Below are 27,458 nucleotides of genomic sequence, written 5' to 3'. Positions count from 1 at the left end.
TCAGAAATAATGAAGGTCAGAGGCAGTGGAATGATGTATAAACCATACTGAAGGAGAAAAAGATGTCAAGCAAAATTTCTAACCCCACCAAATCTATCATTTAAAAATAATGGCAGTCTATGGCCATGCCGCCTTGAACACCTGATCCCGTCTGATCTTGGAAGCTAAGCAGGGCCGGGCCTGGTTAGTCCTTGGATGAAAGACCACCTAGGAAGACCAGGTGCTATAGGCATAAAAAAATAAAAGGCAAAAATAAAGACAGTCTCATATAAATGATTGAGATAATTTATTGCTAGCAACCTCCCATTCAAAAAATACTAAAACCATTTGGACGAAAAGAACTAGTACTAGAGAGTAATTAAAATGCACATAAAAAAGTAAAGAACACCCGTAAAGGTGATTATGGAGGTAAATATATAAAAGACAGATTCTGTTTTATTTTTCCTTTTAATAAACAAAAGACAGCTATAAAGTAATAACTAACTTTAAAACTGTATTGTTGGGCATACAATGGATAAAGATTTGATTTATATAAAAACAAGAGCCTAAAGTAAAGAAGAGAAAGAATTGAGCTACACTGGAACAAAGGTTCTTTAGCTAACTGAAAATTCTTTTGTAACTGAAGTAGATATGTGTATATAAGGTTGATTGTAATAAATACATAATTTGTTATAAATTAAAATACATATTTAGTCCCCGAAGCAAAACTAAGAAAATAACATTTAAGATTTAACAAAAATATCAACAATATCAGCAATAATAAAAAAAAAAAAACCACTGATACATGTCACAACATGAATTAACCTTGAAACTGTTAAGTGAAAGAAGCCAAAGCAAAAGATCACATATTGTATAATTCCATTTACATGGAATGTTCAGAAAAAGTAAACCTACAGAAGTAAACAGTAGATATTTGGTCACCTAGGACTTGGAGGAGGAATAGGGACTGACAGCAGACAGGAGCAAGAGATCTCTTTGGGGTAATAAAAATGGTTTAAAACTGAATTTTTGTGACAGTTTCACAACTCCGTAAATTTACTATAAAGAATTGGATTGTACACTTACAAGGAGAAGATTTTATCACATATAACTTGTAAGTCAATAAAACAGTTAAAAATACAACTTTGTGATTCATGAAATAGTTAGATTTTTTTATAAGCTATTCAGTTTGACACTCTCATTTATACACATGAACTGACACCTCCTGTGCCAGGCTCTGTGCAAAGTGTCACAGATTCAGAGAAAACAGGTCACAATTTCTGTCCCTGGGGTATTTATATAAGGGAGACAGACATGGATCCTAACAACAGCAATATAGCACTGTTATCATACTGACTGCTGGAATTTAAAGGACAACTAAAGGCTGTGGTGGGGGCGGGGGGTGGGCAGAAAGGAAAAATGCTATGATTGCCACTAGGTGGCAATATACTCAGTTAAAGGATTCTATTTCCCGACCTCTCTTGTAGTTAGATGTGGTTATGCGATTAGTTCTGCTCAATGAGATATAATGAAATAAGGTGTAGGACTGCTGCCTAAAGAGAACAGTATTAGCTGGGGCTGGTGCCTTCCTTTCCTCATTATTCTTTCCTGCTGTCTAAAATTAGGAGAGAATTGATTGGAGCTCACCAGTCTTCTTTTCTGTGAAGTGACCTTGAGAATGGAAGTCTCAAACCAAAGATGGCAGGAGCCTGGGTCCTTGATTTCGTGGAGCAACCATTTCAGCCTGGGGCTACTTACCTCTGTATTTTTTTTTTTTTAACATGAGAAAATAAAACCCTATCTTTTTAAACCACTGTTATTTTAGATTTTTGTTATATGTAGCTGAACCTAAATCTATTTAATTGGGAGGGAGAGAAAGAAAATTTCAAAAGAATGTGTCATTTGATCTGTTTTGACAAATGACAGGAATTCTACAAAGGAAGAAGGGGAAGAAAAGGCCATTTGTGAAACTGCGCCAGGAGAAAGCAAGGCGCATTCTGAGAATGTCGAGTAGTTCTGAAAGGCTGGCGCACAGAATCTAAGGGAAAACATGGCAGGGATATTATTATTCTGTCCCAATTTCTGAATTATGTCCACTCAGCTCTTATGAAGGACCTCGGGGGCCAGAATGGACTTTGGTACAGGCCATTTTATGATACCAGAGCTCTCAGAACTTCTGTTATAAATATTTGCAGTTATTTTTTGCTTGCCCAATTCTTTTCTTCCTGCTACATTTTAAGCACCATGAGGTGAAGGGACCGTGTCTTTTATTTACTACTGAATTTCTATAAAAGGACCTAGTATAAAGCAGGGTGCTTTTTTGTTGACTAGTCTAATGAATTAATGGGTTAATAAAAAGAAAATTTTTATTGGAATTCAACAGCTTAATATCACATTAACCCCTTACCAAACAAATTAAAGAAAGTTCAGTTTCAGTGAGTATTTTCCCTTAATTCTATCAGAATGATATGCAGGACACCCAGCTTTTACAGATGTCTGCTTTTTTATACTGTCTGCTATATGGAATCAGACTGTACATTAGATTTCTGTATTTTACAGTTGTGTATATATCATTTCATCTCAGAAAATGTTTCAATTTAAAGATAAAATGGGGGAGAACTCTAATTTCTAGGAGCCTGCCAAGAGGATCTCAATATCAAAAAGGCTTCCACGGTTAACAGAAAAATCTTTTCATGCAAAAGTTCAACAACCACTCTGTGCCTGCCCATAAAAGAGATGCTAGCTAATCTGCAAAATGTCACATTTCCAACCACTAGAGCATTCACCCATTGAAAAAGCTTTTTAAAAATGGCCTTTTTTGATCAAAATCACACCAAAATTGTCTCTCAAGCCAAAAACTTGCAATACAAAATTTCTTCAAGGTTTTTTTTTTTTCTTTTTTAAGGGCAAACAAATTTCAAAAGGAATCTCCCTTAATATAGAATTCAATTATGATGGTCTCTGACTTACAATGATTTTTCGACTTTCCAGTGGTATGAAAGTGATATGCATTCAGTGGAAACTGGCTAGGCTAAGCTATGATGTTCGGTAGGTTAGGTGTAGTAAATGCATTTTTGACTTAGGATATTTTCAACTTACAATGGGCTTATGGGGATGTAAACCTATCCAAATTCGAAGAGCATCTGTGTTCATTAAATCTCATAAGTACTTGGGACTTATTATGTGTCATTTCTCTGCCCTTAAAGAATTCATCTTTTAGTGGGAAAACAGGCTGTGTTTAAGAATGACTAATGAAAGTGCTATATTAAAGCAAAGTGCTTGAAACAGAGAGGATATCATTTTGCTTGGCAGAAAGGTCAAGGATAGCTTTCAAAATGTAGTACTTTCACAGCTTATAAAGATGGTGCAAGAGTTAACAATTACTATTTTACAGATAAAGAAACAGAATCATAGAAGTTATATAATTTGTTCAAGATCTCAATGATGGTTAGTGGAAAACTAGGGACTAAAACCTAGGACTCGAGAACCCAAGTCCAGTGTCCTTTCCATATCATGCTGTTTTCACAACCCAGATGTGATACCAAACTGACTGTAATTTTCAAGATAGTATCTTCTTGCCTTCACACCTTACAATCAGCATACTTCATCTTCTTTGAGTTCCCCTGAACATGCCATACTCTCTTGCCTCTGAGTCTTTATACATGCTGTTCCCTTTGCCTGAAATACCACCTTTCTCCATCATTCAGGCGTTCTCCCTCATCTTCCCTATCTCTTAGTCTGAATAATTCCTACTCTTCTTTTCAAAGCTCAATTAAATGCTACTTTTACTGGGAAGCTTCTGTAATATTTACCACATTCTAATATAATTGCACCACACTCCTAACTGTAAAGTCCATAAAAGTAGAGAACTGTCTTGGTCAGTTTTATTACTAACATCAAGCACAAAGTCAGGCACACAGTATGTACTTGAAAAATATTTGCTGAATAAACTGACTACATGCCAGTTTCACAACCTCACAATGCAATGACCTGAAATTATCACAGACCTGTAAAGCAAGGTTATAATTTGCTGGAAATGTACTGCTGAAGGCAGACTTGCTATAACATCCCAAGCTACAAGAAAGTGGTCAGGCATTTCTAGGAAGACTAAATCAGCAAGCCTCACAGCCTCTCTTTAATGGTTACTTACAAGAGGCTAGATTTGCAATGCAAATGTATAAGCTAATTTTATAAGATTTTATCTTACAAACAGATTTTATAAGATTTTATCTTCTTAGATAAGGTTTGTGATACAGAATAAAAATACTGGTGCTCCTTTTCGAAAGCACAACTGCAATAACACATCTAGGTGTAATGATAACTGGAAGAGGTCTATGGTCATGGCATCTAACAGCTTTACTTATTTTTGTTTAGAAGAGAAAACTGAGGCACAGAGAAGGAAAAGACTACCCTAGAAATACATGACAAATCAGGGTAATAAGGCCTTGAACAAAACCCAGGTCTACTGACTAGACTGGAAGCTTTGTGGTCTATCATTTTCATACCATTCTCTGGATGAATAGATGAACAATTAGGTGAAAAGCTACACAAATAAACAAATTAGCTGTATGATAGCACAGTCCCAGTAAAGCCCCTCTCCCCTTTTGCTGGTCGTAAGTCTTCCTTAGCATTTGAAACCCATCTGTCATGAGACATAGAATACTAAGGGAATATAAAGAAATGTAGGTACTTGTTGAAGAATCCATTGAATCAAAGTGTTCTACAGAATATGTTAGTTCTCTGAAGTAAACCCAGATGCCCACTAGACTGAAAATTCTCAACAGTAAGTTAATAGCACGAAGTCATACCTTTCCTGGGGCAGCAACGTGTTCAAAGTGCTGCCTAGCTCACTGTGTAATAGTTAAGAACATAGGTTTTTAAGTCACAACACCTGTGAGGCCTTGGCTAGCTTACTTAATTTTAGCTTCCTCTTCTGTATAGTGGAACTACTAGTGGTAACTACATCCTACATTGTTAGGAGGATTAAATGAGACAATATATGTTTTGCCAGAGCACATATAAACACTTAACAAATGGTGGTTTTATTATTATTTTGTCTCAGGAAACATCCTCATCACATATGATTTTCAATGGCCGAGACCTACAATGTCCATAGGGAGACCCTGTACTCTGGACTATCTCTTCTTCCCACATCTAGGGTTTTAGAAGGGTAATTAGAGAGCCTCAAAAGAGTTAAGAGCAGTATTAATCACCTTGAGGCTATCTGCTAAAGGAAAGCAATGATCTCATCTATAAAATGGAAATACTACCATTTAATCTAAAGAATTGCTCTGAAGAGGAATCAGGAGCCATGAAGGACTGAAGCAACAAAATGGCATAATCATATCTGTGTTTTAGGATGATACTTCATGAGAAGACAGAAGATGGACTGGTAAAGAGAAACAGAAGGTTTGAACTAGAAAGGAAGAGCTAAAATAGAAAAGAAGGAAAAAATATAGGAAATAGTTTGAAGTCAGAGCTGACAGGATTTAGAAACTCTGTATGCAGGGCTTAATGAAGGAAAAGTAAAAAAAAAAGTAAAGAGTTTCAAGGGTAAACACTGAAAGATAGCATTCATTTTTGAACAAGTGGAGACAAAGATGTCCAATGAACAAGCTAGGAATCTGGAAATAGTGAACTGAGAGATGATGACTGCTGTGAACTAACTACCCATCAACCATTATGTTCATTTGCTTAGAGGTTAGCAGAAGTAGTCCAGCAAGGGTACAAAGGCAGTAAGGAATGAAAGAACATGGAGAAAGAAAAATGGCATAGCAGAATACACTGTCAGATGTAATTCAGAGCTGAGTAGGGCTCTCAGAAACATGTCTTTAGAATCTTTTCAGTCACTAAAGAAGCAAGCCTGCTTGGCTCCCAATATGCTTGCTTGCTTGCTTGCTTCCCTCCTTCAATCAAAAAATTTCACCGAGTGTTTATTTTATACCAGGCCCAGTACCAGCATTAGAGATATGAAGATGAATACATGCCTTAAAAGACCTTGAAGCTAGTGGAGAAGGGAAACATGAAGAGTCAAATAAAGACATCCACCCATGTACTATGGTAGAGATGAATAAGCCTGGGGTCTAAAGAACCTAATAACACACGTCCTTTCTTCAGGATGTCTTCTCTGAATATTACCTAACATTTATAAATGCTTACCAAACGCCAGGCATTTTTCTTAGTGTTTTACATATATACGTTACTTCCTTTAGTTTTCACAATAATCCTATGAAGTAGGTGCTATTTATTATCCCCATGGGAGAACTGAACAGCCTGGCCTATGATGAACTCTCTCTTCTGAGCTCTTGAAATCCTAGCAAAGCACTGTATATCATCACACAATACTTTGTATCATTGGTTTTTAAAAAATATACCATAGATAACAGTCCAGGCCCAGCACTCTCCATTGATACACTAGATTCTTTCCCCTCACCAAATGAGAGACATTACTCTAATCATTTGCCCTCTCTTTCTCTCACATTATCAGAATTTTCCTTTTCTGCAGGATTATTTCTATTAACATACTATTACTTGTCCAGTCAAATAAATAAAACCCCTTTCTTTATTCCACCTAACAGCTCCCATCCATTTCTCTCCTTCTCAACAAAGCTTCTTGAAAGAGCATTTATATTTGTTTTCTCTCACCTTCCTTCTCATTCTTTTAAATCCACTCCAATTAGATTTTCATTTCCACCATACCACCACACCTGTTTGAACAAAAGTCACCAATAACCTCCACTATGCTAAAAACAGTGATCAATTTTCAGCTCTCATCTTTGACATGTCAGCAGCATGTGACCCAGTTGTTCACTCTCTCTCCTCTTTTGAATACTTTCTTCACTTGGCTCCCAGACACTACTACATTCACTTAGTTTTTGTGGGATTTTTTTGTTTTGTTTTACCGTCATCATTCATTCCGCCCCCCCCCCACTCCCACCCCTCTCCCCAGCTCATTCTCAATTTCTAAACCTTGTGGTGATCTAGGCTGAAGTCTTGGGCCTCTTCTCTTTTCTATCTTCATGCACTCCCAAGGTTTCTGTAGCTAATCTCAAGACTCTAAATATCATTTGTATTTTCATATTTACTCACTCCTTCCCTGAAGTTTCTCTCTCCTGAAATCTTTTCCCAGTTCAGTTAATGGTACCTCTATCATTTCAATTGCATAAGTCGAAATTTTGGTGTCAGTCTTGACTCCTTTTTCTTATACCTCAAAACTAGTCCATCCAGCAAACCTTTTTCCGTTCTACCTCTAAAACCAATTCTCACTACCCGCACTTCCACCAACTTACTCTAAGCCACCATCATCTTTCATTAGGATTAATGCAACTAAATTCCATAAACTGGCAAGTCCCACATTCAAGCATTTTCCCTACCCAACCCACTTGTTCATTCTTTGATACCTCTGTGTTATACCTACTGCACCATTAATGTGTTTAGAGAGCAAAGGCCATAGCTGATTCTTCCTTCTATTCCTCTAGCACAGAACTCAGCACATAACAGGTACTTCCGGAATGTTTGTTATATTAAAAATGCTAAAAGCCAAAGAAATATAAAGATCGATTTTTGACCTTCCAAAGTATTTCTGTAGTCATCTAATTACTCAATGGGGAATCAGGGCTGGAATTAGCCTCTACTTTACAAATGAGAAAAGCCTCAAAGAAAAGAAGCAACTTGCCAAGGATTTACCCTGACTCCTCACACTTCAAGTCCAGTGTTCTTTCCATCATGTTAAAATACTGACTATATTCTTTAGAGCTGAGAAGCTGGTTAAGGCAAGAAAGGAGGATCAAGATTGACAAAAAGACTGTTGCATTATAAATTAATTACTTAGCAACATAAATGGCACATCCTAAATAAGTAAATACGGTATCTATATTAAAGCCAAGAGACTTGGTTTAAAATAAAACCCCTATTTTAATAACACTCTACTCCAAGGTATTTGGAAGAGGCATGGATGAAGAGAGAACAAGATATATTGTTTGCCCTTATGGAGCTCATAATCTAGTAGCAAAAATGACACTCAAACGCTCAGAGCTTAAAATCTTAGTGGCAGACAAAATGAGAGAAGCAGCTTGAACTCATAGTTCCCAATAATAAAAGAAAGGCAAGACAATAATTGCTAAAGGAATTTTACAGGTAACCTGTGAAACTAATACAACTATTGCAGGAGTATGGAGAAGAGAGGGAAGGATTTCTGTGACCGTGTATGTGTTTTCAGATTTTTGGATTTTGTTTGTTTAAAGAAGGAACATAACTTAGCATAAAAACTGGCAAAGTTTAGGAAGGAAATGGGTTTGGGGATTCATGTGGGGATGGGGAGAAGGAAAATAACAGAACAGAGGTGAAGATATGCCCAAAGGTTCAAACACTCTCTCTTATATGAAGCCTCACAGATCCTCCCAGCTGGTACTAATAATTGTCCTCTGTTTCAAACACACTAGGTTACAGCCTCATTCTAGACCTGCTTCAAGTTAGACTCATTTGTTTATGTGACTGCTTCCCTCCCGGGCTATGAGCTCTATGAACGCAAGGGCTATTTTGTTAACCTATGGTGTTCCTCACTGGCTAATACAGAGTCAAGTACACAGTTTAATTGAAATGAACCAAACAATGTCAGAGTTTGGTAGGACCACAAAGATCATTTAATTCATGCCCTTCATTTTGCAACAGAGGAAAAAGAGACCAAGTGATTTGTTCAAAGTCACAGAGCTAGCTAGTAACAGATCCTGGACTGGACCTCTGGTCTTCCAGACTCCCAACAAGAAGATTGGCAGCAAGGCCACTTTTCTACCCAAAGTACAAGACTAGTAGCCCCTTGCAATGGGAGGTCTAAGACTCTGAATCTGGAACTGCTGCATTACAAACAGCTGAGACCCTGAGTATCAGGCCAAGTCCTTTGTCTCTCAGAACAGAAGGGCTCAGAAAAACCTGGCAGAACCACCCTTGTTTGATGCAAAGGCCCCAGGATACTCTGGGCTACAGCCTGGGCAAAAGATCAGGAAGTTTAACTGTAATGAAGCTGAAGAAAACCTGGACCAATACGGAGCATGCAAGCAATGGAGAGGTAGATTCCTGCCTAGCAGCACCAATGCTGTGAAAGCACTCTTGATGAAAAAGAAAGAGATTGTACTAGAAGAAGTTAAGACTCAGGCAATGGAAGAAAGGGTAATTTCAGGACACAGTGAAGACTCCCCAGGGAAGTAGGTACCTGTCTAATTTGAGGCTGACTGATACAGACATCACACACATACACACAAAATCAAACTGGTAACAGTATTCCATGTCAAGAATAACCTCACTGAGAATAATGCAGCTTGAGTGATCCAATCCCCAACACTCTCTATCACAGCTGCTGGCCCACTAACCACCATCCTCATCCGCATCACCAGGGTACCTATTCAAAAACAGTTCTACAAATAATTCGACTGAAAAACTGGCAAAGAACTTAGAGATGCTCAACATCACTAATCATCAAGGAAATGCAAATCAAAACCACAATGAAATCCCACCTCAGATATGTTAGGATGGCCACTATCCCCATATCCCTCCTCAACTCCCCTCCCACACACATATAAGAAAATAACAAGTGCTAGCAAAGATATGGTGCAGAAGCTATGGAAAACAGTATGGAGGGTCCTTAAAAAATTAAAAATAAAATCACCATATGATCCAGGAATCCCACTTTTGGGTCTAGATCCAAAAGAATTAAAAACAGGATCTTGAAGAGAGATTCGCACACCCATGTTCATTGCAACATTATTCACAATAGTCAAGAGGTGGAAGCAACCTATACCCATCAACTGATGAACGGATAAAGAAAGTGTGGTGTATATTTTAAACACAATATCATTGAGCCTTAAAAAATAACCTTATCATATGCTACAACATAGATAAACCTTGAGGACATGCTAAGTGAAATAAGCCAGTCACAAAAGGACAAAAAACTTAGAAAGACAAAGCAGAATGGTGGTTGCCAGAGGTTGTTAGGGAATGTGGAGTTGTTTAAAGGATATATTTTCAGTTTTACAAGAGGAAAAGTACTAGAGATTTGTTGCACAACAAGGGGCATATAGTTAACACTACTGCATTGCACTCTTTAAAATGGTTAAGTTTATGTTACATGGTTTTAACTCTCTCTCTCTCTCTCTCTCCCCCCACTTCTTTCTCTCTCTCCCCTCCCACATACACACACACCCGAACTACTGAATCAGACCACTTGGGAATCAGAATTTTAAACAAGCTCCCGGGTATTTCTGATATATGGACAAATTCAGAAGCCACTGGCTTCAAAATAAAGTCCAAATTTGATTTTGGCATCCAAAGACCATCATGAGGACATTCCTCTCTATCTTTCTGTTCTCACCACTTGCTCCTCCACGGGCCTCACTCTATTTGCCCTTTGGTCTGTGCCCCCAGGAGGCACTAGAGAAGCACTGTCCAAACTAAACTTTCTAAGATGATAGAAATATTCTACATCTGACCCTAAATATTTAACCAAAAAACTATTAGAACTAATAAATGAATTCACTAAAGCAGCAAGATACAAAATCAATATTCAGAAATCAGTTGCATTTTTATACACCAATAACAAACTATCAGAAAGAGAAATTAACAATCCCATTTACAATCGCATCAAAAAAAAAAAAATACCTAGGGATAAATTTAACCAAGGAGGTAAAAGACTTGTACTTGGAAAACTATAAAACACTGAAGAAAGAAACTGAATAAGATATAAACAAATGAAAGCATATATCGTCATCATGGATAGAATTAACATTGTTAAAATGTCCATACTACCCACAACAGCTACAAATTCAATGCAATCCCTATGAAAATACCAAAGGCATTTTTCACAACTAGAACAAATATCTTAAAACTTATATGGAACCACAAAAGACCCTGACTATCCAAAGCAATTCTGAGATAAAATAAAGTTGGAGTTATCACACTACCTGGTATCAAACTATACTTCACAGCTACCATATTCAAAACAACATGGTACAGACACACAGATCAATGGAACAAAACAAAGAGTCCACAAACAAACCCATACCTATACAGTCAATTAATCCATGACAAAGGAAGCAAGAACTTACAAGGGGGTAAAGACAAGTCTCTTCAATAAATGGTGTTAAGAAAACTAAACCGATACATGCACAAAAAATGAAACTAAACAACTTTCTAGAATGAAACTAGACCACATACACGAATATACTCAAAATGGATTAAAAACTTAAATGCAAGACCTGAAACCATAAAACTCCCAGAGAAAACACAAGCAGAAAACTCTCTGACATAGCTCTTAGCAATATTTTTGGGAATGTATTGCCTTAGGCAAGGGAAAAAGAAAAAGTAAACAAATGGGACTACATCAAATTAAAGTTTTACACAGTGAAACAAAACAAAACAAAAAGACAACTTACTGAATCAGTGAGAGAAGATATTCGCCAATGATACATCCAATATGTGGTTAATATCCAAAACTTATAAAGAACTTCTCCAACTCAACACCAGAAAAACCCAAACAATCTGATTTAAAATGGCAGAGGACCTGAACAGACATTTCTCCAAAGAAGACATAGAGATGGCCAATAGACATATGAAAAGATACTCAAAGTCACTAATCAGAGAAATGTAAATTGGAACCACAATGAGATATCACCTCACACCTCTCCGAATGGCTATCAATAAATAAAAAACAACAAGCGTTGGTAAGAATGTGGAGAAAAGGGAGCCCTCACTCTTGCACTGTTGTGAGGATGTAAACTGGAGCAGCCATTATATAAAACAATATAGAGGTTCCTCTAGAACTACCTTATGACCCAGCAATTCCACTTCTGGGTATTTATCCAAAGAAATGCAAAACATCAATTCAAAAAGATATTTGCAGCTCTATGTTCGCTGCAGCATTATTTACAATAGCCAAGACAGAGAAACAACCTAAGTGTCCATCAATAGATGAACAGATAAAAAAGATGTAGTACATATATACAATGAAATGTTACTCGGACGTTAAAAATAAAAAGATAAAATATTGCCCTTTGTGACGACATGGATGGAGCTAGAGGGTATTATGCTAAGTGAAATAAATCAGACAAAGAAATACAAATGCCACATGATTTCACTTACATGTGGAATTTAAAAAACAAAATAAACGAACAAAGAAAACAGATTCATAGAGAACAAAATGATGGTTGCCAGATAGGAGAGGTGTTGGGGGATGGGTGAAAGGTGAAGGGGTTACGAAGTAGAAATTGGCAGTTATAAAAAGTCACTGGGATGTAAAGTACAGTTCAGGAAATAGAGTCAATAATATTGTAATAACCAGATATGGTGTCAGATGGGTACTAGACTTATTGGGGGGATCACTTCCTCAGTTATATAAATGTCTAATCACTATGTTGTACACCTGAAACTAACATAAAGTTGTATGTCAATAGTAATTGGAAACATTTTTAATTATGTATATAAAAAATGTTCTACATCTGGGCTGTCCAATAAGTAGCTATTAGCCACATGTGGCTACTAAGCACCTGAAATGTGGCTACTGACTACCGTATTGAACATCATGGGACTAAAGCAATAGTTAGGACCCCAGATAACAAAGAGAGTCCAAAGTAAAAACTCAAAACTAAAAAACTTAAATGAAATTCTTTTTCTCACGTATTATCAATGTGCATTCATTAATTTAACTTCTTACTATGTGCCAGGTACTATTTTACATACTGGGAAACTGCAGTGAACAACAACAAAAAAGACAAACATCCCTGTCCTCAAAAAGCTTATGTTCTAATGAGACAGTATAGTATAAGTGATTAAAAAGCAAGGACTCTAGAGCCAGAGAGCTCAGGTTCAGATTCTGGCTCCACTGCTAACCACCTATGTGTTCTCTGAAAATCACTTAATTTCTCCATACCTCAGTTTTTTAATCTATAAAGAGGGGATAATAATGTTCCTACCTAATAGGGCTTCTATAAGGATTAAATTAGTTAACATATGTAAAGTGCTTAGAACAGTGCCCAACATAAAAGAACCATTACTATTACTGCTGTATTTTGTTAGCAGAGTAAGGGAGTAGCGGGATAAGGATTATAACAGGCAAGTCAAACTTCACTGAGAAAGTGATACCTGAGAAAAGACCCGAAAGAAGAAAAAAGGAACAAACCATGCAGATATCTGAGGAAGAATTTAATCCTCCTGTGAGGTACTTGGTATTACTAACACCATTTTATAGATGGGAGAACTGAGGTACAGACTAAGAAAACTGTCAAAGGTCACATGGCTTATAAATGACTGAGCCTAGAGTCAAGTCTGGGATTGCTGACTTCAATTTCTTCTCCACTACTGGACCCTGTTTTACCTTCGTTCCTTTCTGCGGTGAATCAAAACCAATGGTTTCTCCTCCTGGCACTGAGATTTACAGACTCATTGGGGCTAGACAAGCTCTCGGGGTTAATGGGTTAACTAAAGGAGTTAAAGGTACATGCTATTAAGTTCTGGTCATGATGGCGGAGTAGGTAAGCTCTGTGATTGCCTGCTCCCATGACCACAACAAAATTAAAACTAAATTAGAGAGCAGTCAAGCTGGAGAACAACCTGAAGACTAGCTGAATATAACTCCTATAAGTAAAGATATAAAGAAGAGGTCATGTCGAGACCAGCAGAAGAGGTGGAGACGTGGAATAGTCTGGTCCCACACCCACATCTGGCAGTTGAGAATTGGGAGGAATATCTCAGCTGCAGAGTCCCCACCAAAGAGTGAGGGGTACCAGCCCCATACCAGACTCTGTAGTCCAAGGATCCGAGAAGTGCCAGAAGAGTAGTCCCAACAAAAGTTGACTTTGAAGATCAGTAGTGATTCCATCCATCCCGGTGAAATGGAAGACTGCTGGAAACCCAGACATCCTCTTAAAGGGCCCAAGCACAGACTCACAAGCACTCACCCTGAGCTCCAGCAAGGGGACAGCAGCTACAAAGGTGCCAGAGACATAGAAGGAGAAACCAAACTATTTGGCTTCAGGGCAAGAGCTGTCAGTGTCCCTGTACTGAACCCTCCCTTTACATAGCCTGCAGGGTGCAGGTGGACACTAAATCTGAATCTGCATTAACCTGGTGAATACCACTTGCCTCACCCTGGTGACTCCCTGAGACCCTGTTTCACGCAACTCCCACACTGCCTGTAGCTCTTTCAGTAGCTATGCCTCCCAGGCAGCCTCAGCCTGCACTGTAAGCTTTCTTAAAAACTCCCCAAGGTCTGCAGGCTCCAGGCAGGAAGTAGCTGACTTCACTGTGCCCTGTGCCTTTTGCTGAGTGGCCTCAGACATATAATGGCAGGCAGCCTCAGGTCACAGCAGGAACTCTCACATGTGCCTTGGAGCCCAGCACAGGCAGCCGCCAATCAGATTGCTCTGTAGCTCCTACCAGGTGACCCTGGGCTGAGCACAGGCAGTGGCTGACCTCAGCTTGCATTGGAGCCCCACCCAAAAGGCCCCTGAACCAACACAGCCAGGGGTTAGCCTCAGATTACAATTAGCTCCACAAATGGCACACCCAAAGGGTGGTTTTGGCAGGCACCAGAGCCCCACTATAGCAAATCCTGCTTTGTGGAGCCAGCCCCTGCTATGGTTGTAGCTAGTCCTCACAATTAGTTAGCCTGAGAGTCAACCCCACCCACCGATGAGCAAATAACCAATCAAGGCTCAACTATAATAGGAAGGCACACACGTAATCACATAAGGGACATCCCTGGTGATCCAGCTCAGGTGACCAGGGAGACTGTACGACTGGGCCCCACAGGACACCTACTACATTAGGCCACCCTGCCAAGACTAGGAGATGTAGCAGATCTATCTAACACATAAAAACAGAGAACAGCCAAAAAAAAAGGAGACAAAAATACATAGATCCTCTCACAAAAACATAACAAAGACAAAAACAAACAAACAAACAAAATAGGAGAAAATACCAGAAAAAGAATTAAATGAAATGGAGGCAAGCAATCTTCCAGATACAAAGTTCAAAACACTAGTTATAAGGATGCTCGACAAATTCAGAAGAATACAGCAATTCAGTGAGAACATCAACGAAGAGGTGGTAAACATAAAAAGGGCACAGAAAGCATAAAAAGCAGTGGAAATTAATACAATAACTGAAATAAAGAATACACTAGAAGAATCAACAACTGATTAGATGAAGCACAGGAATAAATCAGTGATGTGGAAGAAAAGGTAGTAGAAAATACCTAATCAGAACAGCAAAAAGAAAAAAAGAACTTAAAAAAATGAGGATAGTTTAAGGAACCTCTGGGACAACATCAAACATCTAACATTCACATGATAGGGGTGCCAGAAGGAGAAGAGAGCAAGGTACTGAAAATCTATTTGATGAAATAATACCTTTAAAAAAAATTCCCTAACATGGTGAAGGAAACAGACATACAATTCCAGGAAACACAGAGTCCCAAACAAGATGAACCCAATGAGACTCACGCCAAGACGGATCATAATTAAAATGCCAAAGGTGAAAGACAAAGAGAGAATCGTAAAAGCAGCACGAAAAAAGCAGTTTGTTTCCTACAAGGGCGCTCCCATAAGACTGTCTGCTGATTTCTCAACAGAAACTTTGCAGGCCAGAAGACACTGGCACAAAATACTCAAAGTGATGAAAAACAAGGATCTACAACCAAGATTACTCTACCCTGCAAGGCTATTATTTAAAATTGAAGCAGAGATAAAGAGCTTCCCAGACAAAAAAAGGCTAAAGGAATTTATAATCAACAAACCAGTATTAAAAGAAATGTTAAAGGGATTTCTTTAAGAAAAGGAAAGAAAAAAGAACAAATATGAATAATAAAATTACAATAACTACATACCTATCAATAATCACTTTAAATGTGAATGATAAAATGCTCCAATCAAAAGACAGAAGGTAGCTGTGTACAAGAGACCCATTTCTGATCGAAAGACAAACAAATTCAAAGTAAAGAGTTGGAAAAAGATATTTCATGCAAATGGAAACAAAAAAAAGTTGGAGCAGTAATACTTGTATCAGACAAAACGGACTTTAAATCAAAGGCTATATAGTAAGAGAAAAAGAAGGACACCATATAACAAGAAAAGGATCAATCTGACAAGAGGATATGACCCTTGTAAACATTTATGCACCCAACATAGGAGCACCTAAAGCAAATACTGACAGGCATAAAAGTGGAGATCAACATTAATACAATAATTGTAGCATACAGTAATACAGTAATACTCAACAGGAAAAAACTAAAAGTGTTTTTACTTAGCATCGGCAACAAGACAAGAATGCCCACTTTCACCACTTTTATTCAGCATAGTAGTTGGAAGTCCTAGCCACAGCAATCAGACGAGAAAAAGAAATAAAAGGCATCCAAATTGAAAAGGAAGAAACTCATTATTTCCAGATGACATAATACTAAATATAGAGAACTCAGAGGATTACACCAAAAAAAAAAAATATATAAATATTAGAAGTGATAAATGAATGCAGCAAAGTAGCAGAATACAAAAATAAACAGAAATCAGTTGCATTTTTATAAATCAATAGTGAACTATCAGAGAAATTAAAACAATCCGTTTACAATTGCATCAAAAAAAAAAACCTAGAAATAAATTTAACCAAGGTGATAAAAGACCTGGACTCAAAAAATTATAACCAACGACACTGAAGAAACAAAGATTTAAATAAATAGAAGCATATACCATACTCATGTTAGATGTTTAACTAACATCATTAAAATTTCCATACTACCAAAGCCATATATAGATTCAATGCAATCACTTTTCACAGAACTAGAACAAATAATCCTAAAACTTATATGGAACCACAAAAGACCCCAAATAGGAAAGCAATCTTGATAAAGAAGAATGAAGTTGGAAGTATTATGCTATCAAACTATACTGTAAGACTGTAAGACTATAAATTATACTGTAATACTACTATATGACCGAAGTAATAAAAATGGCGTTGTAGAGGCTAAAAAACAGACAACAGATCAACAGAACAGAATAGAGCCCAGAAATAAACCCATGCCTATATGGTCAATTAATCTACAACAAAGGAGGCAAGAATATACAATGGAGATAAAGACAATCTTTTCAATAAATGGTGTTGGAAAAACTGGACAGATACATGCAAAATAAAATGAAATTAGACCACCTCACAACGTATACAAGAATAAACTCAAAATGGATTAAAGTCTTAAATATAAGATCTGAAACCATAAAACTCCTAGAAGAAAACACAGGCAGTAAACTCTCTGATATTATTCTTAACATTTTTGTTGATATATCTCCTCAAGCAAGGAAACCAAAGAGAAAAAAACAAACAAACAAACAAATGGGAGTACATCAAACTAAAAAGGTTTTGCACGATGAAGGAAACTATCAACAAAATGAAAAGACAACCTACTGAATGGGAGAAGATATTTACCAACGATACATCCGGTAAGGACGTAACATCCAAAATGTATAAAGAACTCACACGACTTAACATCAAAAAAAACCATCCTATTAAAAAATGGGCAGAGGACCTGAAGAGGACAATTCTCCAAAGAGGACATACAGATAGCCAATAGACATATGAAAAGATGCTCAAAGTTACTAATCAGAGAAATGCAAATGAAACCACAATGAGATACCATCTCATACCTGTCGGAAGGACTATCGCTAATAAATCAACAACCAGGTGTGGTGAGGATATAGCAAAAAGTTATGTACTGTTGGTGGAATTGCAAAATGGTATAGCCAGTATGAAAAACAGTATGGAAGTTCCTCAAAAAATTAAAAATAGAACTACCTTATGATCCAGCAATTTCACTTCTTGGTATTTATTCCAAAAAATCCAATACACTAATTTGAAAAGCTGTATGTATTCCTATGTTTACTACAACATTACTTATAATAGCCAAGGTATGGAAGCAACCAAAGTGCCCATCAGTAGACGACTGGATAAAGAAGATGTGGTACAATGGAATATTACTTGGCCATAAAACGAATGAAATCTTACCATATGTGACAAGTGGGATGGACCCAGACAGTATTACACTAAATAAGTCAGACATAGAAAGACAAATACCACATGATTTCATTTATATGTAGAATCTAAAGAACAATAAAAACAAACAAAACAGAAAAAAAACTCATGGATACAGAGAACAAACTGATAGTTGCCAGATGGGAAGGGGGTTGAGGGGCTGAGAAAAAAGTGTGAGGGAGTAAGAAGTACAATTGGTAGTTACAAAATAGTTATGGGGATGTAAAGTATAGTACAGGGAGTATAGTCAATATTGTAATAACTACGTATGGTGTCAGATGGGTACTAGACTTATTGCGGGATCACTACATAAATTATATGTCTAACCACTAGGCTTTATACCTGAAACTAATATAAAATAATACTGAATGTCAACTGTAATTAAAAAAAATAATTAAAGGTTAAAAAAAAGGTGCATGCTATTAACTTGCCCTGAGTACTTTCACCCACTGCTTCCTAAGCAGCTCCACACCAGGATCCCAATGTTAAATACATCCTGTGCATAGAAAACAGGCATTTATCAAGACCAACAAGGTTAAAACACCAGGAAAGAGAGGTAAATTATACATCAGAAATAAAGGTTACTCCTTCCAACCAGGCCTTTGAGGAAAAAAGCTTTGTTAGATGTGCACTGTGGGAAAACTATGATCAAAATTAGGCTCAACCTACCAAACCTTTCTAATCTAAACTTGGTACACAAGATCTATAGAAATAAGGAGGAAAAAAAACCAAACTTTCATATCCTCACTTTATCTGTAAAGTCAGTGATTCAAAATACTTTCAACAATGTTATTTCTGTTTATCTGTCCTCATGAAATCTTTGTGAAAATACTGGTAATTTATTCAAGAAAACCATTAGTGCTGCCACGCACAATGGATTTTAGTCTTCCTCTACAACTTATTAGAAAAGCCACTTCCACTCTCAGGGACCCACTTCCCTCAACAGTTAGAAGAAGCTAGATTAAAAATTCTTTAAAGGTTCTATCTGCCACCCTTTGTACCAATTACATCATAAAAACAATACAGTACCCCTGCACCTTCAGACTCAGGCACAAAATTCATTCATTCAATAAACATTTATAATTTCAGGCACTGAAAACACAAATATACTAAATTATAAATTCATTACAGTTTCACATATATTGCTTTTCCTATTTACATATATAAACATTTCAGAATTGTATTCCTACTAAAAACAAAGCCTTGCTCCAAAATTCTGTAGTTTTTTTCCTAATCACATTTAAGAGGGCTGTGGATCTTTTATTAGTGTATACTACACCCCTTCATCCCCCCCCAAAAACCTCTATTAAATCATAGCTCACACATATATTTTTCTTTTTAAAATCACTCATAGCCTGGACTACTCATTTAGGATTTTTCCCCCAGTTACTAATTGATGGGAGCACCTCTAATTCTGTGTGTCTTTTTCTTACAACTAACCATTAGTTTCTTGAGATTAGACGCATCTTATTTTTCTTTGTATCTCCAGTAAGACTTTTATATAATTTACTTATAATCCATTCCAAGACTAACCCAAAAGAATGTAAAGTGATTCATCTCATCAATATATAAAAAGTAAAAAAAAAAAAAAAAATGACTGAACACCGGCTGGGACAGTCTAAATCAAATTATCAAAATTCGGGTCCTATATCTACCAGATATATGCCATGTGAGTACTGGCAAGTTATGACATCTCTAGTCAGTTTGCTCATCTGTAAATGTACAATGCTATACCTCACAGAGAGCCAGTTAAGCACAGATATTAACATAATCAGCTGTGGAGCCAAGCACTGTTGGTTAGATTTAAATCCTAGTTCCATCACATAGTAACTATGTGACCTTGGGTGCCTTACTTAATTTCTTTGGGTCTTAGTGTCCTCATCTGCTCTAAATGGTAATAATATCACTTTTACAGCTGATATAAAAGTTAAATGAAATAATATATGTAAAGCACTCAACATAATGTTAGATACATAGTAAGTATTCAACAAAAAGTAACTATTCATAGTAAGCACCAGGTTGTTTATGAAAATGTGATATGTAAGGGGAAAATGGCTCTGAAGTTTAAAGTGCTATGAATAGTTTGGAATGCTTATTACTATTACTCATATCCAAAACTATGGAGCAAATTAATAAAAATGAGGAAAAAACATGTCTACAGACAGTAGTCTTAAACAACAATTTTCTAAATAAAGTTCCTTATAGCTAGCTCTCTTTTATGCATTTCTGGTTTCCTTTCAAACATCTTTAATACTGCTATAAAGCAGGAGTGGAAATGCGAAATATGCACTTGCAACTGACAGGAAAGGTGAGGTATGGGGTTTTCCCACCAAATTGGGGCAAAACTGCCATGTTTCTTCCTTTGAGCCTTGAAGGATATAGTAATAGATAATCTGTAGTTGACAGGAAAGCCAGTTTAAATGAAGCAGCTGGCTGTTTTTTAGTGTCTTGTTTTTCCTGATACTACCAGAACACAGTGATGTCCTTGGTCTATGGCTTGCTCTGCATGATGACAGAAGGCACAGCTAGAACATGAAGGCAGCAGAGGACATAAAAAGGCCAGGACACAAGAAAAATACTCAAAAAGTCAGTGTAACATGAGCACCAATGGGAAATGTTTCATGAGCATATGTTGAATAGGCCAGCATATGTATAATCACTGTGATATAACTATGCTTTATGCATTATGATGTGTGTACATGAATAATGTCAAAGAAAAGGCTGATTTTTGTTCCATATACAGAGTCTTAAAATATTAGAACCAGAAGAGTCTTCAGAGAGTAACCAGTCCAGCATTATTGTTATTATGGATGCAAGAACTAGGGAAGAGATGCTTATTCGTGGCTACAGAGACAAGTCAAGGAGTAGATCTGGGACTAGAACCCAGGGCTATGCTGATTGTGGATTTGAGTATTAAGTGTGTAAGAAGGGAATATATTAAAAGCTTTATCATTTGTAGACAAATCTCTAGAGATGGCTTAAGAACTCCCAAATTTACAAGTGCTACTAACTGTAAGTGGGAGACATTCCTTAGCTAAGTAACTCACCCATCCACCACCATCTCATCAAATGTTTTTCAAATGCTTACCTCAGGAAAGTAGGAAATTCCAACATGTCATAGACCTCTGAGGCTCCTCAAGAATAGCCAGAGCTGTGTTTGGTAAGTTTATCAAAGTGAAATGTCTAAAACAAAGCCCCAATCTGTAAAGGGTAAAAAAGCAGAGAGCTCATTACCCAGCTGTTGTCCAAGATTCCTATAACTAATCTTTGAAAAGAGACCTTATTCATGGAAATAAAAATTAAATTCTCAAATCTAGAATTCTAGGCTTTTCAAAACCTGTCCCCAACCTCTATTCTCCAGCACTCCCCTCTCCTCAATAATGCTGTAGGCACATTAAACAGGTACTTGGTTTTTCAACTTTGTGTAAAAAGGAAGAGATGTGTGTGCTCACTTTTCTCCACAAAACTTTTGCCATACCTGTAAATTCAAATCCTAACCATCCTTCAGACCCAGCTCAAGGATCCCAACTCCGGGAGGCTTTCTATAAAAAGCCCACATTAAAATGACCAATCCCCTTTGGTTCCAAACCTTGTTAACCTTCCCCCCAACACAGTGTTTCTCACTGCCTTCTCCCATTTCCTTTCTTTTAATTCAACCTGTGCTTTGGCCGCATCAGACTAGTTGCTTCTCTCTAAGTGCAATCAATCCTCACTGCCTCTGGAGCTTGGCTCTGTCTGAATTGTTTTTTCTTTGTCAAAATAATACTAATCCACTTACAGTTCACTAGAAAGAAGGCTGGACAAGAAGGCGAGATCCCCTAAGATAGTACCTGGCACACAGTAGGGGCTTTAGGAAATTGAATAAACGTGTCTAGTCCTATCCTTGCTGCTATAAGAAAATAATGATCATGATAATGTTGAACATAATAATAAAACATAACAAATATAATTTACAATATTTCGACATAATTCTAAATGTTTTAACTCTTTTCCTACTTCCATGTCACACTTACCTGATGAAGTAGGTATTATTGTCCCCACTTTGTTGATGAGAAAACTGAGGCACAGAAAGGTGCCTCAGATTTTATGGCATATGAATGACATCCTAATAAAGCTGTTAATAACCTGCCCAAGTCCAGAACAGGCATATCCATAAAGAAAAAAGCACTTTAGTGTTTGCCAGGGGCTGAGGGGAGGGGAGAATGAGAAGTATAAAGTTTCTTTTGGGATAATGAAAATATTCAAAAATGAGATAGAGGAGGTAGTTGCACAAGTCTGGGTATACTTTAAAAGGGTGGATTTTATGGCATATGAATTACATCCTAATAAAGCTGTTACACACACACACACACACACACACTTGCAGAAAGTCAGTTAGGAAGTGGTAGACCAGAATTCTAACCCTTAAAATCAGTGTTTTTAACCACTATTGTATATTGCCCTGGAGAAACTTAAAATCTAGTATTATCTAGTTATTTTTCACATATAATGTAGGTAGGTAGGTAGGTACAGAAAAACATAGACAGACGGAGCCTATAAATATTGGAAAGAAAACAAGGCCTGGAATTTCAGGTGTTCAATAACATTTAATTGAATTGAACTGAAAAATAAGCCCATTTATTAATTTAATTCCTGACCCCAAGGTATTTGCAGTATAAAATGTGGCCCGGACATGTTAACAAACTACCTCTGATGTAAGCAAGAAGGAAACAAAAACTATGCAAAAATAATTTCCCTGGGGAAGCATCTGTTACAAAGTGGTCTGGCAGAGATAGTTACTATTCACTGGATATCTATGAGTTCCCCCACAGTTCTCAGCCTTCTTAAAAGTTAGGCAGTGCTAACGGTCTGTGAACAAAGTGACACATCTCTCTTTGAAGCAGAAATATTCAAGAGTTAATATATAACCCTCCAGCTCTCACTCTCCTTCTGCAAAGGCACCCTGGAAGTCTCATATTGAGATGGTGGCACCACAAGACTAAAGTAGCATAAATACCCTAGTCATCACCTCTTGAAGGATAACTTCCCTCTAGAGTCACCAGGCTCACATGGGAATTCACATGAGCAAGAATTCAACAAATTTTCATTATATTAAACCACTGAAATCTTGTGGGCAATTTGTTACCACAGCATAGTTCTGCCTGTCCTGACTACGTGTTATCAAGAAATGAACCCGGAATATATGAAATCAGATCTCTACTCTGCCACTTATTATTTTAGCTAAGTTATTTGACTCAATGGTCCTTGATTTACTCATTTTTAAATGAGAGGAGAAACAGTGTACCCTCAAGAGTTGTTACGATAATTAAACAAAATATGTAAAAGTGCCTGGTATAGTGCAACCTGCCTTTTGGAATAAAAATAACAGTTGGCTGAGAAATTATTCTAATAGGAGTCAATGTTGCCAAAAGCAGGCATTATGCTTAGAGAAAGAATTGTGCTTTAACTAATTCAGAAAGAACAGTTACTTATTTCTCTGGGTGCAGAAAAAGCCCATATTCTTATCAGCATAGCACTTTAAATATCCAAATGACCTCCTATGCACTACTACATTTGATCGTCACAAGAATTTGGTAAGGTAAAGCTCCTTATCAAAGAAAGATGAATACAAGTCACCAGAGCTTAATCTACATCTACCTATAAATCAGGAGGAGAAGAGTACCTTCACCACTTCCAGGTGTGATGAAGCAGTACCATAATTCGCTCTGCCTCAAAATAGCTCCCCCTGACCAATTACAGTGCCTAAAATTTCTTAAGGCATTTACTCCAGGAAAGAGTAACATGTCAACAGTACATTAGTTCTTATAAACCAAACAAAACATCTATCTAAAAATTAATAAAAGAAAAATAAAGTGTCATTCTCAATCTATTCAATTAACAAAAGAATTCTAATGAAGGTATAAAAAACTATAATCGCTCATGATAAATTAATTATAAAATCTCATGAACTAACAAAGGACTCATTGAACACATGCTGATTAATACCAAAATATCCAGAACTCTCTTGACCTCAAGAGAGGTTTGAAAGTAGAACAATAAAAACTGAACACACATAGCTATGACATAAAGAAAAAAAAGTAAAACTGCTAGAAGAATATTAATAAAATGCCACAGAAGAAATTAGGCTAAAGAAATCACTTTTTACAGAAAAGGCATCATGAAAGTTGGCATTTTGGCTGAGTTCTAAGAATTAGAAGCCTCTTGGAAAGCTGAATAGCATCAGGAATTCCGGCCCTTTAAAGGAACATCACAGAGCTCTATAAAATGAACCTATAATACAAAGAGCTCTGAACTTGTAGCCAAAGGAAGTAAATGTGTCCTGCCTCTGTCCTTTACCAGCTGTCTTACCTCAAGAAAGTTGTTTAACCTCCCTGATCTCAATTTCCTCAATAAAATGGGGAATAGTGCCACTTACCTTACTGGATTGTTAAAAAAATTAAATAAGGAATAAATGGTTTGATAAATGATTGAGAAAATGCCTGATAAACTGAAATTGATAGTTAACATTTATCTCAAAATGAATATCTTTGAGATTGTCCTCTATTCCTATATTATGACAGAATAAACTTAATTTTCAATTTTTAAATTACCACTGGAATTAAATACTATTACATTTCCAATAAATTATACTTCAAACTTTAAACCCAATTAAGTTTTACTTTTAAATGCAGATCCCTCACCCCCTTCTCTAGGTTTCTGAAGAATTTCATACAAACTTGTATTATAATTTTTTCCCTATGTCCTTCTCCTCTAATAGATTTTTGAGTGCCTCCAGGTCAAAGATCATCAGCAACTTGCTTCTAAGTCAGTATCGAAGCAGTAAATGTTCAGTCTATAAATAAACAGGCCTCTAGTACTTTAAAGAACATCTGCATGGTAGAAAACCCTTCATGCATTCATCCAAAAATGTTTATTAAGTGCTTTCTATGTGCCTGGCAATGAATGAGACTGACATGACCACGGCCTTTATGAATTTACTATCTAATGGGAAAACAGATATGGAACAAATAATTACAAGTATAATAAAAATTTGTTTTGAATACAAATTGCTCTGGGAGCTTAGCAGAGGCAAGAGCATGTGGTCACAGAAAACGTATACTGAAAGGTAACTTCAAGGTCAGAGAGTCTACATACTTTTTTTCAAGCAACCAGTAGTAAACAATCTCTCCCCAGCCCCAACCCTCACACTTCATGTGGCTAGTCTAGAATCCAGGTCACCTGACTGCTAGAGGTTATTGTTCTTTTTGCTATTCCAATTTACAAATTTCTAAACCAAACAGAAATAGATGTTATATATAAAGAGTTAAAGGACAGTGTTTATTTAAGGTAGGGGGGAGAGGGGGATCCTTTATGTTATGATGGGTTGTACTTGCCTGTTATTTCTCTGAAGTTACACTCTTAAACACAGAAATAAATATTTCTGTCCTTCAGTGAGATCAAGGAAAAACAACTACTTAGAAGTGTCTCTTATACTACAAAACCCTGGTCTTGGTTCAGGGTTGTCAATTACTTTTTGAAATATCTGATATGACCTTGAGTATTTTTTTAAAATGAAGGCAGATTTTGTACCTTTTCAACATAAGCTAGGAAGCAGAAGACATTCATGCTGGGGTGAATTATAATTTCTTTCAGCATGTGTCACAACTTAATAGCAAATGCCTCTAAAAAAAGGCACTGGGCCTTAGGAAACCAGAAAAAGAAGAGCAAATTAAAGTCAAAATAAGCAGAGGAAAAATTATAAGAATCAGAGCAGAAATCACTGAGATTTGAAAACAGAAAATCAACATAGAAAATCAACAGAATCAAAAGCTAGTTTTTGAAGATCAATAAAATCAGTAACCCTCTAGCCAGTCTAAGAAAAAAAAGAGAAAAGATACAAACTACTAATATCAGACATGAAAGAGAAACATCACTACAGATGTTCATCCCATGGAAATTAAAAGAATGATGAAGGAATACTATAAACAATTCTAGATGAAATAGACCAATTCCTTGAAAGACACCATCTAACAAAACATACATGAAATGGATGATATGAATAGATCTATATCTATTTTAAAAATTGAATCAGTAAGTAATAATCTTCTAAAAACAGAAAGCACCAAGTCCAAATGGGTTCATTGGTGAAGTCTACCAAACATTTAAGGAAGAAATTATATTAATTCTTTACAATCTCTTTCAGAGGATAGAAACAAAAAGAATATTTCCTAACTCATTCTATGAGTCCAGCATATTACCCTAATATCAAAACCGAACAAAGACATTACAAGAAAACTACAGGCCGGTATCACTCATGAACACAGATGCAAAAATCCTCAACAAAATATTAGCAAACTGCATCTAAAAATGTATAAAAAGAATTATGCACCATGGCCCAGTGGGATCCATCCCAGGTACACAAGGCTGGTTCAATGTTCAAAAAACAATCATTGTAATCTGTCACATCAACAGACCAAAGAAGAAAAATCACACAATCATATCAACAAATGCAGAAAAAACATGTGACAAAATATTACACCCATTCATGATAAAAATCCTTAGTAAACTAGGAAGAGGGGAACTTTCAACTGGAGAAAGACTACAAAAAACCTACAGCTAACATCATACTTAATGATGATAAACTTGAATTTTCCCCAATAAGATCAGGTACAAAGCAAGGATGTCCTCCTCTCACTACTGCTTTTCAATACTATACTGAAAGTGCTTGCTAATGCAATAAGGTAAGAAAATAAGAGGCAAATAGACTGAGAAAGAAGACATGAACATGTCTTTGTTCACAGATGAAATATTTATCCAATTAGAAAATCCAAAAGAACTGACAAAAGAATTCCTGAAACTAGTAAGCACTTATAACAAAGTCACAGTATACAAGGTAAATTACAAAGTCAATTACCTTTCTATATATTAACAATAAACAAGTGGGATTTGAAATGAAAAACACAATACCATTTACAGTAGCACCCCCTAAAAATGAAATACTTAGGTATATAACAAAATTTGTACAAGATCCATATAAGGAATACTACAAAACTCTGATGAATGAAATACAAGAACTAAATAAACAGGAAGATATTCCATGTTTAGGAATATTAAAACTCAATACTGTTAACATGTCAGTTGTTCCCAACTTGATCTATATATTCAATACAATCCCGATAAAAATTGCAGCAAGTTATTTTATAGATATTGATAAGATGACTCTAAAGTTTATATGGAGATGCAAAAGATCCACAATGGTCAACAAAATATTGAAAGAGAAGAACAAAATTGGAGGACTAACACTACCCAACTTCAAGACTTACCATAAAGCTACAGTAATCAAAACAGTATGGTAATGGTGAAAGAAAAGACAAATAGATCGATGGAACAGAATAGGGAGACTAGAAATAGACTCATATAAATAGAGACAACTGATCTCT

At 36.5% G+C, this 27,458-nt stretch overlaps 1 protein-coding gene and 1 pseudogene across 7 annotated transcripts in view; one reads left to right on the top strand and one right to left on the bottom strand.

The window, feature by feature from the left end:
- The window catches only part of FAM168A (family with sequence similarity 168 member A), a 156,957-nt gene that overhangs the window by 61,745 nt on the left and 67,754 nt on the right, over window positions 1-27,458 (bottom strand). The window contains exon 2 of one of the 7 annotated variants that reach the window (XM_016161471.2): window positions 21,128-21,240. The exons of the other annotated variants lie outside the window; for them this stretch is intronic. The gene's annotated coding sequence lies outside the window, so the exon portion shown is untranslated. The remainder of the gene's footprint in view (window positions 1-21,127; window positions 21,241-27,458) is intronic. 7 annotated transcript variants of the gene reach the window in all.
- Window positions 116-232, top strand: LOC118603592 (annotated as a pseudogene).

Source organism: Rousettus aegyptiacus, unplaced genomic scaffold (genome assembly GCF_014176215.1).
Source record: "Rousettus aegyptiacus isolate mRouAeg1 unplaced genomic scaffold, mRouAeg1.p scaffold_m13_p_5, whole genome shotgun sequence".
NCBI lineage: Eukaryota > Metazoa > Chordata > Mammalia > Chiroptera > Pteropodidae > Rousettus > Rousettus aegyptiacus.
Note: the sequence above shows the minus strand (reverse complement) of the source record. Positions and strands in the feature narration are given on the sequence as shown.